Below are 13,686 nucleotides of genomic sequence, written 5' to 3'. Positions count from 1 at the left end.
CAAAGCTAAACAACTACAACATATATACAGAGGGCCTAGCACAGACCCATGTAGGCTCTGTGATTACAGCTTCAGTCTTGGTGAGTCCCGCTTAGTTGATTCCGTGGACCATGTACTCATAACGTTCTTAACCCCTCTGGCTCCTACAATCCTTCCTCTCCTTCTTCTGCAGTGTTTTCTGAGCTCCACCTAATGTTTGGCTGTGGGTCTCTGCATCTACTCCCATCAGCTGCTGGAGGAAGTCTTTCTGATGATGATTGGGCTTAGCTGGATATTACTATGTGTATGTAGCCTCTGTCCTAATTCTGGTTCCATCCTGATCACCACCTACAGAAGTACAATTTTCAACTCTTTATTTGACACTGTTCTTCAGTATTCTATTTGATTTCTCCAGACTCTGAGTCTCTTCTTAAGTCCTACACCAAGGCTGTCTCTTTGGTTCTTTTTCCTGCTCATGCGGTCCCTGAAAGCTAGTCTATTCTTTAATATTTTGTCTTCCTTTAAAATCATCCTTACAACAAACTCAAGTGTGGTAGTTTGGTTTTATTTCCTCTACACTTCTGACAATCATAACAGAATGTCTTAGGGTTTCTGTTGCTGTGAAGAGACACCATGACTATGGCAACTCTTTTTTTTTCTTTATTTTTTAAATTACACTCATAATATTCATTAATTACACTCATGATATTAATCACATTTGTGGTATTCATAGATTACATTCGCAGTGTTCATTCAAATATATATATATATATATATATATATTAATTTTAAATGTCGAATATCATTTCTTGAAGGGGGTAGGAGGTCTTAAATACAGGCTTACAGCACTATAGGAGGACCCTGGAGGGCAGAAGTTCGCTACTGATGTTTTACAATCTTGCATCTAAGCTGTTAACGCCCATTATTCAGGATACACAGACAAGGAACTTCCCTTAAGCATTCAGGAGGGTGGAACCTGTCAGGGAATTAGCATAGGGAGGATATCAAGGTCAAGGTCTGCAAGCAAGGCAACAGTTACCCAAAACGGGGGCCAGGACCCTACAGGTCTCCCTTTTACTAGAAAATGAGCTTCTGACTTGGGTTGCGTGGGACGTCAGCAGGTCACCTTACCCGACCAACTCTTATAAAATAAACATCTAATTGGGGTGGTTCACTTACATTTTCAGAGGTTCAGTCCATTATCATGTTATCGGGGAGCATGGCATGCAGGCAGATGTGGTGCTGGAGGAAAAGCTGAGAGTCCTGCACCTTGTAGGCAACAGGAAGTCAACTGACTGTCACTCTGAGGGAAACTTACACAAAAGCGACCCCAAAGCCCAACCCCAGTGACACACAAGGCCACACCTCCTAACAGTGCCGCTCCCTTAGAGCCCATTTTCTCCCACACAGAACAATACCTTTCTTGAATTTAAATTATTACAGACAATGTTACACAGGTGAAACATCAAGTGTTAGCTGGAATTTGGCAGGTTAGCAGGCTTCCACTGATGCCACGATTAAGCATGTGAGTGCCACGCACTTACACTGCATACCCTTTGCACTCTCCACCAAGTGGGTCTAGAATAAAGTATTTAATAATACTGAGAATCAATAGTGGTGGTAGAAATGTTGTTTCTAGTTTTCTAGTCTCAATTGGTTTGATGGGTTTTCCAGAGTTCAGAGTCTTTTAGAAGACATGGTTTTCAACTATTTATGTTTTCTGTATACAAAGACTGAAGAGCAGGTTGCTGAGAACTCAAGCAGTGGACTGCAGACAGTCTGATTTTGACATGACTCAAGAGTGGCTGACTTTGTGGCTTTTCTTCTTTTAGACTTAAAGTTAGGTGACTCTGGAAGAGGTTTCAGTTTGATAAAATGCTTTTGTGTTTCTATTCATTTTTTGTGGGTTTGTGTTCATGTGTGCATGTGCAGCTCTGTTTGTTCGTTTGTTTTGTGTGGTAGCAGTAGTGCGTGTTTTATTTGATAGAGTCTGATGGCATAGTCCAGGCTGGCTTTGAACTCCTAATCCTGCTGCCTCCGCTTTCCGAGTGCTAGAATTAGGAATGTGCTCTGACTAAAGCTTTATCAAGTTCAATGGTAAAGGAAGTTTTTAAGTGTACAGATTAAGTAAATTCTTTCTACTCCCTGAATTCTGTGGTCCTAATTATATTTAATGTCACCAAAATTAGAGTTCATTTTTTAAAGAATGCATGGACGCCTCTGTTCCACTTGCTTCCGTTCATAAAGTTTCTTGACAAGATTTCAAGGACATTCACTTGTACAGGTAATATTACTAAAGTCAGTTAATTTTAAATTCCCAAAAATAATTCCACAGCACCTTTAGATTTATCAGGTTTAAACAGGAATTCTGTCCCACTTCTCATTTACATCTCTGAGCCCATGTCATATGATGAATTTCAGCTTCCATTCTTCACTCCCTACCATTTCTGTTGTTTTTTACCATGCAGTAAAATGGAAACTTGCCTTTAGTGTGTGTCTCCTGCTTGGAGGAGGAATCAACAGTCATTTGAATATAGGAGACCATGGCCATACTCAATTTCAGTGCATCCCTGAAGCTTTTCTCCTGTAATAGGACAAACTCTGCGGAGTCATGTTTGTCATAACGAGAATCTTTAGACTGTATCTCTGCCGGGAGTCTGACTGACTTGTCCCTTGATGCCCTGTTGCTAGCCCCATTCAACTAACTGCTCCACCTGCTCTACATATAACTAAAATTTGCTGAGGCTTCTGATAAAGGCTGTAGGGTTTTTACTCTTAATATTATTTTCTAGCATAGGAAATTCATGTCTCATGAATACCCAGATTTACAAAATGAAATGAAATGCATTTTTCTGAATATTCTAAATCCCTATGTGGTCTCTGACTACATAGTTTCATATTGTGACATGAGTATTTACTTATACTCAGCAAGTGTATGACAGCAAAGTTAAAAATAATAAAAGAAGTCAAGCATGGTGGCACATACCTTTTATCCTGGAACTTGAGAGGTAGAGGCATATGGATGCCTGTACGTTGAGTCTAGCCTGGTCTGCACAGTGAATTCCAAGACAGTCAGGGCTAAATAGTTAGACCCTGTATCAATAATACTAAGAAAAAGAATAACAACAAAAAAAAAATCAAAAAAAAACAAAAAAAGGCCGGGCGGTGGTGGCGCACGCCTTTAATCCCAGCACTCGGGAGGCAGAGCCAGGCGGATCTCTGTGAGTTCGAGGCCAGCTTGGGCTACCAAGTGAGCTCCAGGAAAGGCGCAAAGCTATGCAGAGAAACCCTGTCTCAAAAAACCAAAAAAAAGAATAACAAAAACAACAGCAGCAACAATTATAAAAATGTGACCATAAAGGTCTGTCATCATAACACAAAGTTAATATTCCCTTTGTTCAAACCACCACTATAGTCCAGGTTTGCTGTGCACTGTCTTATGAGTAAAAGCCTGTGTTGTGGTTAGTATTCAGAGAGCTATCCTTCTACCCATGATCTTTGTTTTTTTTTTCTATTAACATTTTTTCTTTATTTTACATGCCGACCACAGTTTCCCCTCCCTTCTCCCTTCCAGTTCCCTCCCCCAGCTCTCATCTACCCCCCTCCCCATCCACTCATCCTCCATCTCCACTCAGAAAGGGACAGGCCTCCCATGGGCTTGAACATAGCATGGCACATCAAGTTGAGGTAGGACCAAGCTCCTCCCCCTGCATTCAGGCTGGGCAAGGTAATCCAGCATGGGGAACAGGTTCCCAGAAGCCAGCTAAGTGCCAGGGACAGGTCCTGATCTCACTGCTAGGGCCCTTACAAACAGACCAAGCTCCAAAGCTGTCACGCACATGCAAAGGGCCTAGGCCGATCCCAGGCAGGCTCCTTAACTGTTGGTCCAGAGTCCATGTGCTCCCACGAACTCAGGTCAGCTGTCTCTGTGGGTTCCTCTGTTGTGACCTTGACACAGATACACACACACACACACACACACACACACACACACACACACACACACACCCAGCTTTTACAATCCCTCTTCCCTTTCTTCAGGAAAACTCCCAGAGCTCGGCCCAGTGCTTGGCCACCCATGATCTCATCACATCATCCCAATGTGAAACACTGTTACCTGCAATGCAGTGTTACCTACTGTGTGTTGTAGCAAACACTGCTGTGGTGGTATTGTGTTCTCTGAAATACTGTGCACCCTAATAAACTTATCTGGGGTCAGAGACAGAACAGCCACAATATTAAACATAGAGAATAGGCAGTGGTACCACATGCCTTTAATCCTAGCATTCCAGAGGCAAAAATCTATGTGTCCAAGGATACAGCCAAGCATGGTGACTCACGCCTTTAATCCCAGAAAGCAAGCCTTTAACCCCAGGGAGTGGTGGTAGAAAGCAGAAAGATATATAAGGCGTGAGGACCAGAAACTAGAAGCATTTGGCTGGTTAAGCATTTGGCTTGTTAAGCTTTCAGGATTTGGACCAACACAGTTCAGCTGAGATTCTTTCTGGATGAGGACTCAGAGGCTTCCAATCTGAGGAAACAAGACCAGCTGAGGAATTGGCAAGAATTGTTAAGATTCCTACTACACACTGCTGTGTATCACCTGCCGTGAAGGTTATCTCAGAGAACAAGACTAGAACAAGAACAAGCTAATTAGTCCCTGCATTGCTCTGACTAGGCTTTTCTGTGTGGTAACAACTTTCACATTCATAATACTATATTAATTTTTCTTAAATTCATAACTTATTTTCTCCATCTTATTTTGCTATATACAGTTGAACACTTAAAACCCAGAGACAGTCATTGTGATGTATTTTGAGGTTGTCTTCAGTGAACTAATTTTTTGTACTGTTGTGTTAATTCACTTCTTATAAGATACAAGGAACCTATCTTTATAATACTTAATTGCTAACATTTTCTACAATCCTAACTTTACTTTTTAGATCTAGAAGACTTTGCTGTGACTAGTCTGTGAATCTTTTCTCCTGTGGTTGCTTTTTATATTGCTCCTTGGTCATTCTGGGTCCTGTGCCCTGTTTCTGCCATTCTAAGAGAAAGCGCCTGAACCCCCTGCTGTCTTAGCAGTGCTAACTCACCTGATGCCTGCAGAGGGAAAGAAATAAGAGACCAGCACAGTCCAGTCTACTTTGTTTTTTTTTTTTTTTCTGTCCTGCTTTTGCATAATTCTTGGCTGGCTCTGATAATTTAACTGGATTCAAAAAAAGATTGGTTTATTTGTGATACTTCTAAAAAACTAGGGCTTCCCATATACTCTATTTTTGCTATTATATTTCACTTACACAAAGTGACTGGTTTCTTTGATTCAGTAGATTCATACCGTACACTCTAACCCTGTGACCTGCACCCAGGCTGTGTCCCCTCTTCCTTGCCCTTCTCCCGCTGCCTGTCCCAGACACTTTCTGCTTTCACTTGATGTAGTGTTTACCTGTGTGCTTGTATGTGCACCATGTGCATGCCTGGTTCCCTCAAAGGCCAGAATAGGGTGTTGGAGCCCCTGCAACTGGAATTATGGATAGTTGTAAACCTCCATATGGGCACTGGGAACCAGTCCTGATCGGTTCCCTGCAAAAACACCAAGTGCTTTTAAACAGTGAGCCATCCCTCCAGCCTCTTAAGCAAACCCTTCTACCTGAAGCATGACCCACTTTCAAAGGGTGCATTTGGAAAAATAAAATCATCACCTTGCGAGGCAATGAAATAACTGACTGACAGTATGACGCTAAATTAATGATAGTCAACCTCAGAAGCAGTTGGTTTTTTTGTTGAACTTACTATCCTCAGAACAGTATGGATCACTCATGAAGGCATTAACACATTGCTTGGCATATACATACAAATTAAACTGTATCACAATCCCAGGGAAGTTCCATGTCTCCCACATGAACTCCAACTAATTGTTTAAGGCAGCAAATGTATCTGAAAGTCCAGAGGGGAGGGAAATACATGGGCAAGACCTCCCCCAAAGATGAGCTACATCCTACAAGGTTATTTATTACAAATCTTCTTCCGCCATTTCCTGATTCTCAACCAATGGATCCTAGTAGTTTTATTTGCCTTCTCGGAATAAGAAACTCAAAGAAAACTCAAGAATACAAGTCCTCATACTTAGTGCATTTGCATTTCCACTTAAAACACCTTTTTCAGAGCACTACCCTTAGTTCCAAGGACACTAATAATAGAAAGTGTGTAACTTCCCCTTGGGTAAGTTCCCTGTTCTTCTGACAGTCTGTCTTCTCCCTCATTCACATAATAAACACCTGAGAGCCTGAGACCTCATGCTTTTTATGCCTTCCTGTAATTCCATGGATAAGCATGGCCTGATTCTTACATCATAATCTAGTCACTCAAGAAGAGTTCCCATATTTGGTGAAGTGTAGCCTTTGAAGCCCTTCGGTCCAAGCAGAACTGGTTGTCTTGGGTATTCCTATAGTTGCTTCCTCTGGTCTCTATTATGCCAACCAAACACAGTACTTCTTATTTCCTCTGATCATACTATTTCCATAGTGCATTAAATGTACTTTTAAAGAGATAACCAAGATTTCTTTAGCTCTAAGAGTTCAGTTCCAGTTTGTAGTGCCCCCACCCCCATATGCACAAACCAGGAGATATGCACATTGGCAAATGAGGTCTAACTGAGTAATTGAGAACACCCAAGTTAATTTTAAAATGCATCAAGTTAATATAGCCTCACGTTAAGCATATTGTTTTTAGCTACTTTGTTTTAATTCGTTTAATACAATAAAGCTTAGTTCAAATTCATTTGAACTCGTCAGTTTTTTTTTTTTCCAATTCACTAAAATGTTTCTATTCAACTATTGTTTTTAAACAACTAATGAATCTTTTCTCTCTGGTTCTCTTGTGCAAGTGAGGTTTTTTTATTCCTATGCAAACTTTAATGTGTAATTGCCGTGTCTCCCTTTTATCTCTCTTTGTGATACACCTTGGCAGACACTGGTTGCTTTGTGAGTTGGGTGGAAGGGGCATACACGTATACGTGGAAAGAATAGACATCAGCACAAACTATTCCTTAGTGAAATTCTTTACCTCGTACGCTGGATTTCAGAGGCTGTCATCCATTTCCAGCAAACTGGAAGTCTTTTCAGCACTGGTGCTGCAGAGGTTCATTTATTTAACACTAAGTTGACATTTCTTCTCCTAGCACCACAAAGTAAATGAATAAATAAATGTCTCTTCTCTTTGTACTGTGGGTGCCAGGGAGCAGCATTGAGTGAGACAAGCATCCTACCGTTAGTCCAGACTTATTCCAGCAGAAACTGATAAACTTCAAATAAATCAGATACTCAGCCTGAAGATATAGCATTCGATTTGCTGATAAACAACTTCAAGGCCATATCTACTGTCTTGATTAAGGTTTGTACTATTGTGAAAAGACACCATGACAACAGCAACTCTTATAAATAAAAAAAATTATTTAATTCGGGTGGCTTACATTTTCAGAGGTGTTAGACCATTATTATCATGGTGCAACATGGTGGTGTCCAGGCAGACATGGTGCTGGAAAAGGAGCTGAGAGTCCTACATCTTGACTCACAGGCAATAGGAAGTGGTCTGAGACACTGGGTGTAGTGTGAGCATATATGAGACCTGAAAGCCCACCTCCACAGTGACATACTTCCTCCAACAAGGCCACACCCCCACAGTGACACACTTCCTCCAACAAGGACACACCTCCACAGTGACATACTTCCTCCAACAAGGCCACACCTCCTATAGTGCCACTCCCTTGGGGGCATTTTCTTTTAAACCACCACATCTACAATCTTATATTCTGTAGTGTTGAGTCTGATTTAGTTCCATGGTGCTCCCCTCATCTTGAGAGGGCTATATGTCCCTTGTTGTAATATAAGAGAGGAAAGATGAGAGCATCCTGAGGTCAAGTTTCTTAATGTTACATTAGCATTACTTTATGATCAACATCATAAAAGTTGCCATTCAGCAAAAATTTATTGTGCATTATATTAGTCAGGGTTGTCTCATGTTCTAGACTTACTGACACATAAATGTTCTTAAATTGAAGAGATGGAGACATAAAAGAATTGTTGATGTCTACTCCAATAGTGAAGTAAAAACTTGATTAACTATGAGAGGAGTACTACCAAAGCAATAGAGACCTCTTTTCTGCCTGGGAAGGGTCTCCATGAGGGGATGTCTATCCTGAGTCTTGCAGGTAACAGGAGGTACAGCATACTTCTTTAGTCACTGATTACCTTGTGTGTGCCAGATACTATAGTAGACCCTGTAGACACAGCAGTAAAGAAGCAGACAGTGGACACATAGACAAATATGTACTAGATAGCAGTGTATACTAAGGCCAAAGTAAAATAGGAGAGAGGGGAAAGCAGAAGAGCCAGGGCTGAAGTTTGCAGAGAGTGATCAGGAATATTCTTTTCTAATGAGAATATCTAAGCAGACTCCTAAACAGTACTGAGACTGAGAAGCAGGAAAACTGTTGGGCAGGAGGAGCAACATGAACAGGGGCGCACAGGGTGCAAACATCTTCAGGGAAAAATAGCAGGTTTCTCCCTGACCATGAGCTAAGAATGGGGAGAGGATGTAATGAATGGACCGAGTAGTTGTACAGTCCTGTGAACAGCCCTCATTGTCAGCTGAGAGAAGAGGGGCCGGCTTTGGAGATATTCAAAGAGTAAAGTGATGTCAGTAGGTTTTCTTTGGTTGTTTCAAATTTGGATTGATTTGGGTTTGCTTTTAGAAAGTTATCTATAGCAGTAATGTGAAAGATAAACCTGAAAGAGAAGCAGAAGAAACCAACTACAAGCCAGTTATTATTGTAGTGCCTGAGAAATCCTGTGATCTAAATTAAATAGGTAAGGAGAAGAAGCATGGCAGAGACAGCAAGTTCCCATGTTTCACAAGGCTGCTATCCAGTGTCTTATGCCTTGTCAATATCACGAAATTGAAGAAACAGCTCTGAAGTTTACATTTGGGTGTCTGAGTTATGATCATGTCCCTGTGGCCTCTGAAGGAGAAGCCTAAGACTAATTTAATTTGGGACAGCAGAAATACAGATGTGGAAGTCAGAAAACAAGTCAGGGGGGAAAGTTGGCTGATACTTCCATATACCTTTTTAAAGAAGGATCAAACTGTGTTTATCTTGCCAGACAGTGCAGAAAACATTAGTAGAATGTGGATTTTTACAGTGCTATTGGATTTGATACTTGGAAGGCTCTCAGTGACCTCAAGAAGGCCAACTTCAGTAGACATGGTAGAGACAGAGCTGTATGTGGTTGGCTTAAAAAATTAAAGGCATGAGGCTGAGATCTTCCAGCCAAGGAACTTTTTCTTCTTCAGAAGCTGTGGACCTGTTAGATTTTTCTTCTCCTTTCTTTCCTTGTTTTCCTCACTTGGGGCCTTGAGCCGAATGCCTGAGTTAGGGGCATGGTCGAAAGACAAGTTGAGAACTTTGTGTCTCTGGTGGGAGAGAGGCCAGGGACAGAAGAAATGGTGGTGATGAGTCAGATAGTGCAAGCAGCATTCTCAGCTCAGGTCAGCCCAGAGACCTGTCTCCAGAGGGAATGCAAGATGACAGTCTGTTGTCTATTGAGTGAGGAAGCTGAGTTAGAATGCACGTTTTGCAGGACTGGTGGGAGAAACATTAATATTATCCAGAAATTCTGCCAGTCACGGGGTGGAGTGCAGTGGCACAGTGCGAGTGTAGGTCTAGAATCGGAGGCAGGAAACTGACCCTAGTTAGAAATTGGAGCATGTATGCCTAAGTTTCTTCAGGCACAGGGACTGAGGATATTCACAGGAGGAACTTTGGCATCAAGATCGTAGAAATGGAGTAGTTAATGAATGAACAGATACTGTCAGCAAGGCCTGAAACTATAGTGGCTAGTTAGTATTTGTGAAGCCACGATGGTGGTTTGGAGGGCATGAGAAGAAAGAGACATCTGAGTTTCCGAGAACTCAAGTCAAGGTTTGGGTCCCATTTCAAGGATACGTAGGATCCAAGTAGTGACCGAGGGACCTGACTGAATGGAGGTGCAAAGCTCCAGATTTGTACCAAGTTGGGAGTTAAAAGCAACTGTCGGAACAAGAGGCAGGCGCGGTGTTTTCAGCCCGGAGAACTCAGTTACCCGAGTCTCCAAGCCCCAGCTTCCCAACACTTGATCCTGTCTCTTACCTGTACTGCTGTCTCCGCCCACTGGGGGGCGGGGCTCGAGGGCGAGGCTGGCGGCTGTTCAGAAAGCCTCGAAGCCATCAGTTCCTACCAGACTCTTGCTGGAGGTGCTGTCCACCCCATGGCCGAGCGCAGGTCTTCAAACGTCTATACCCCTCCCAGGCAATAGTGGTGGTGGCCTGGAAGGGCCAGTGCCCATGCGAGTTGATACCCCAACCTGGTTGAGCAGCCAAGCAGCCACAGGCAGGTTAATGGTGCGGCCAGGTATTGGACCAAGCATCTGTCCAGGCCCTGAGGTGTGGGGAGTGCCTCTGGGTCCCTCACCTTATGAATTCCGAGGCGGGATAGCACCCTACGGAGTGGGTGAGGCAAGGGCCTGGTCCCAGGGTTCCTCTGAGGATGCCTGCCCCGGACGCTACATTCGCCCTGAGGTACATGCCAAATTTGGCACTGCCAGAGGACGTTTCAGCCATACAGAAAGAGATGGAGCAGCTGCCAAGGAGCTGAGACAGAAGAGGATGACCCTGGGCTACTCACAGGCCGATGTGGGGTTTGCTGTAGGAGCTATGTTTGGGAAGGTTCTCAGCAGACGACCATATGCCGCTTCGAGGCCCAGCAGCTCAGCCTTGCCAACATGTGGAAGCTGCGACCCCTGCTGAAAATGTGGCTAGAGGAAGTAGATGAGAAGAATCTTCTGGGCATATGCAGAATGGAGATGATCCTGCAGCAGGCCCGGAAGCGGAGACGTGCTAGCAGAGAGAGACGCATTGGAAGCAATCTGGAGAAACTGTTCTTGCAGTGTCCAGAGCCCACGCCCCAGCAAATCAGCTATATTGCTGGGCGCCTACGGCTGCAGAAGGATCTGGTCCAAGTGTGGTTTTCTAACCGGAGCCAGATGGGCAGTTGGCCAAGCAGTGATACCTCCCGGAGGGAGGATGTGGGGGCAACGGGGTCTCCTTTCCCAGGGCCACCAGTGTGCTTTACACTGGCACCGGGGCTCCATTTTGATTTTCCCCACTGTGGGGGATCATGTCTTACACCCCTGTACTCCTCTACCCCATTTCCTGTGCGAGGAGCCCTGCTGTCGGCCCCAGCCACCACTCTGGGCCTCCCCAGGCTGTCAAGCTGAGGGGCTTACCCTGCAGGGGAAGGTCAGAGGATAGAGAGAGAAGAGGGGCTTGTTTGGGGGTTTGGCCTTCAGTTCTCTGCCTAAAGGATTTAGAGGATGGATCTAATACGGGAGGGTGGGAGGGATGTTAGAGCTTGTCACTAGCTTCATGTTGTTCTTACCTTTGTTTGTCCCTGGCGTTGGCATTACAATATATTTGTGGCTTCAACACTTGTTTCTCTTTTTTTATTATTAAAGATGTGCCCATTGTTACTTATTGTTTCAGGAATCACAAAGAGTTTACTTCTTTAAGAACACAGTATAAGATTAAAAATGCAAGTCACAGAAAACTACTACACCAGCTTTTATTACAAACAAACAGAACTTTGCACAAACCCAAAATCCAGGATGACCGTTACTCCCTGGGAGGCCTAGAAATGGAATAGGAAGTATCACAGAAGCCCTTTCAGTCACATGAGCTGCCTTGGAGACCTTCCCCCTCCACCTTTTCACTTCCGGCCAGTGGGGTGGTGTGCATGCAAGGGCCAGTTCTCCGCCTTCTCCAGGTATGCACTGCTCTGGGCCTCGCTTTCCCTGACTAGTAGTGAAGTCATTCTGATCCAAACCTGACGGTTCCTGAGGTTGGAAGCTGGAGCACCACAGTCCTCAGCCCCAATGCTCTCTTAATTCTCAGAGCTTCTTTTGGCTTGTTCCTTGGGATATCCCTTACTTTGTTTCAAGCTGTGACGTGCCTCCAGGGTCATTCTTGTAGTGGTTCCCGATGGTGTGAATAGTGATGGCCAGGCACTGTTCTCCCTGCTCTCCACACTTGGCTCTACAGAACTGCTTCTCAATGGGCGCTTACACCCCCTTTCCAATCTTTTCTCCAAAGCTGATTTTTTCAAGTTTTCCACTTTCATTCGGATCAGTTCCTAATCTTCCTATTCAGGGCTGGGGATAGAGCACACAGAGGCCTGGTTTGATCCCAGCATCAAAAAAAAAAAAAAGAAAAGAAAAGAAAACATTTTTTAAAAATCTTTTTGCCTTTTGATTTTCTGGTGCAAACCTACCTGCACAGGGTCTGTTAAAACTCCATCACTGTGGTGTAACTGGGGGCTTTCTGCTGACTCGCCAGGTTCCGCCACCATGCCTTTTCCTCATCAATATTCAAATGATGTAGCCAGGGCGTTTTCGAAATCATACTGTGTTACTTTTATTTTGCACTTTGTTTTCTGAGTTAATTTTGATTTTTTAGTCATGGTCTTTTCATGGTTTCTTCTGGTTCTTTTCATTATTCTTTTTTCTAATTTGTTTCTGAAGTGATTACCTTTTTCATGTGTTATTTTCTTGTTTTGTTCTGTTTTCTGGTGCCTGTTTGAGAGGTGCCTTGGGGGAGTCAGAAGGAGAAGCTGGGGCGAACTACATCCTGATCTTGTTCCTGGATTCCATGATTGATTTTGTCAGCACACATGAGTCAGACAAACCTAATGCCCCTTGTTAGTAAGTTCTTCCTCATTATAGAAGCTGATAGTTCAGTATTAACTATTACGTCTGGTAAAATTTGCTATTGCAACCATTTTTTGAGTGTAAATTCAGTTTGTACAGCTGAATTATATTCAAAATGTGCACCTCTACTGCCCTCCTACTCCAGTTCTGTGCCACAGTTGTGGAGTGTAAACTCTGTAGCCACTGTGCACTAACTCCTTCCCTCCAGACCCAGCCACCTGCTCTGTGTCTCTGTGAGTTTGTGTACTCCAGATAGTTATATTAGTAGATCCATATAATGTTCCCTATGTCTGGCTTATCTCATTTGGCATGTTTTCAAGTCTTGTATATGTTGCAGTATTTGTCAGAATTCATTCTATTTTATGACTGGACAATATTCCACTGCATAAATATACTATGATTTGTGTGTCTGTCTACTTAGACTAATATTGCTGTGGAGAGTTGTACTAGAGACTCTGTTGAATCTGAATTTTCAATTCTCTTGAATAAAGAATAAAATTGCTGAGTCGGGTGGTTCTATTAACTTATTTTCTTTTAATAACATTTTTATTAACTCTTTGAGAATTTCATTCAATGTATTGTTCATATTCCCAGCCCCCAACACCTCCCAGATCCATCCCCATCTCTCTACCCACCCAACTTTGTTTTCTCTCAATCGATTGTTTTCTTATCCCCATCTAGTCCAGTCTATGTTCCCAAATTGTCTTGAGTCTGGGGCCTGCCCTGGAGTGTGGTCAACCTACCTGAGGTCATATCACTAAAGAAACTGATTCTCCTTCTCCCAGCAGTTAGCACTGTTGAATGCCAATAGCCCATCAGTTAGGGGTGGGACTCCATGCCCACCTCTCCCCTCCATGCTGGGATTTTCTCTGGCTTGAGCTTGCATGGGTCTTGTGCATACTGTCACAAT

At 43.3% G+C, this 13,686-nt stretch overlaps 1 pseudogene; it reads left to right on the top strand.

Moving 5' to 3' along the window:
- The first annotated feature begins 10,283 nt into the window (after positions 1–10,283).
- Positions 10,284–11,392, top strand: LOC114708347 (annotated as a pseudogene).
- The last annotated feature ends 2,294 nt before the right edge of the window (positions 11,393–13,686 follow it).

This window comes from Peromyscus leucopus, unplaced genomic scaffold (assembly GCF_004664715.2).
Source record: "Peromyscus leucopus breed LL Stock unplaced genomic scaffold, UCI_PerLeu_2.1 scaffold_753, whole genome shotgun sequence".
Taxonomy (NCBI): Eukaryota; Metazoa; Chordata; class Mammalia; order Rodentia; family Cricetidae; genus Peromyscus; species Peromyscus leucopus.
This window is presented reverse-complemented; position numbering and strand designations above follow the sequence as displayed.